This window comes from Lactuca serriola, chromosome 1 (assembly GCF_051521515.1).
Source record: "Lactuca serriola cultivar US96UC23 chromosome 1, Lser_US96UC23_V15, whole genome shotgun sequence".
Lineage (NCBI taxonomy): Eukaryota > Viridiplantae > Streptophyta > Magnoliopsida > Asterales > Asteraceae > Lactuca > Lactuca serriola.
Genome location: NC_136408.1, coordinates 49,890,970 through 49,892,981, shown reverse-complemented (window position 1 = coordinate 49,892,981; position 2,012 = coordinate 49,890,970). Strand labels below are relative to the sequence as shown.

Sequence of the window (2,012 nt, the reverse complement as noted above, 5' to 3'; positions counted from 1 at the left end):
TTCTCGTTACACTACTCTTAACGAGATCTTCGATTCTCGTTTAGCTCGTGTCGTCTAAAAACCACTCGATCTATTATTCGAATTTCGGGCTGTACACTACTAAGCCGAAACTTCGAAACATCATAACTTCTTCATACGAAGTCAGATTTGGGCGTTCTTTTTATGGACGCTCTCGGTTTAATGTATTCTATGACTTTTGTTTAGATCTCTAAGGCTAAATCTCGCTCTATTGTAAATTCACTTTTTACGCTTCCCGGTGCCGTGCCCGTTCCGTCGCGAAACTTCGACGGGTCATAACTTCTTCGTTATAACTCGGATTTCGGCGTTCTTTATATGTACGGAAAACTTGTGACATATTCTACAACTTGGTTAAGATTATTTATTCTAAATAATCTTTTTTCGAAAAGTCGTTTTCGACACTTATTGCCTCTAATTTGACTAGCCCGGGTCTACGGGCGTTTCACATAGCTTAAAAAACAACATTCATATTCTAATATAGAAAAAGCTACATGCAGAGCTTATTACACACCTTATTTCATTGAGGCATTTCATCATCTTAATGTATGATACATATAAGATCAATAAGCATCATATATATATATATATATATATATATATATATATATATATATATATATATATATATATATATATATATAAGATACGAGATGTAAGAGTCTCATCGTGTCTAGATTCATATCCTTGGGCACCAGTGGTAGAGCAGTGGCGGTGGAACAAATATGATGTATATCTGGTGGTGTTTCCTTGGAGATCAAAGAGAAAGAGATAGAGGAAAGCTATCATTGTTTCACCATAGCAAGGCTAGAGAAATATAGATATAATGAATATGATGGCGTTTGGTAGATGGTTTATAGATCTGATTTTGTTGAAGAGGTGGTTAAGTTTCACGGCAGTGAAGAATATAGATATATATACATATATATATATATATATATATATATATATATATATATATAATGTGTGAGAGGTTTTTAGAGCGTCGAATGGAAATAATAATCGGTTTTTATGAAAATTCAAATCGAATCTTATCCATAAATAAATCTTTTTATTTTACAAAGTTTTGATTCTCATCATAATAGCCGGTTGTTTCAATCTGAATGTAACTTCCCCTCTTTCATGTATCACAATATTGTCTACTTTGGGATCTCGATACAAAAACTTCCTAACGGGTTATCCATCTTGGAATTTCTTTCACTCGGGCACGCATAATTGCAGAGTTCCTATGGGATCTATTTTGCTCGCGTTTTTAATATATGTTGTGACATTGAAGGTGTTCACACTCTTTACAAGGAATTTTTAGTTATCCTTCCTAGCTGATGTGGGATCAAGTGCAAGTAGCCATCCATGTCTATAGAGCCTGACGGCTCTGTAGAACACATCGGCATGTATCCTATCTCTTATACCATTTGTAATATCCCACTTTAGTATGTATCACAATATTGTTCGATTTAGGCTCCCGACATGAAAGATTCTCATTAGGTCGCCATCTTGGAATTGTGCTTGACTGGGCACGCTTAACTGTAGAGTTATTACGAGATCTGTTATCCTTATTATTTTAAAACATGTTATGACAGGGAAGCTATCCACACTCCCTATAAGAAATGTTTAGTTCTCCCCTTCCTAGCCAATGTGGGATTAGGTGCAAGTAGTCACCCACATAAAAAAATGGACCATTTCTCGATATGTATGTGTCATCCTTGCATAAGGATCATGGTAATCTTCTTTGTATGTGTTATCCTTGTTAGGTACCTACACCTGATCCCATATTGGTTGGGAAGGATAACTAATCATTCCTTATAAGGGGTGTGGATACCTTCCGTGTTACAATGTGTTTTAAAGCAATGAGGGCAATAGATCTCATAAGAACTCTATGGTTAAGCTAGCTCGAACCAGATCAATTCCAGGATGGTTGAACCGTTGGGAAGTTTTGTGTCGGGTGTCCAAAATGGATAATATTATGATACATTCCAATGGGGATGTTACAATGGTAT

The 2,012-nt window shown here is 35.7% G+C and overlaps 1 non-coding gene across 1 annotated transcript; it reads right to left on the bottom strand.

The window, feature by feature from the left end:
• Positions 1-1,680: 1,680 nt before the first annotated feature.
• LOC145080629 (U6 spliceosomal RNA) lies at positions 1,681-1,779 on the bottom strand. The gene has a single exon (XR_013695224.1). It is a non-coding gene; the product is annotated as a U6 spliceosomal RNA (small nuclear RNA).
• Positions 1,780-2,012: the final 233 nt, after the last annotated feature.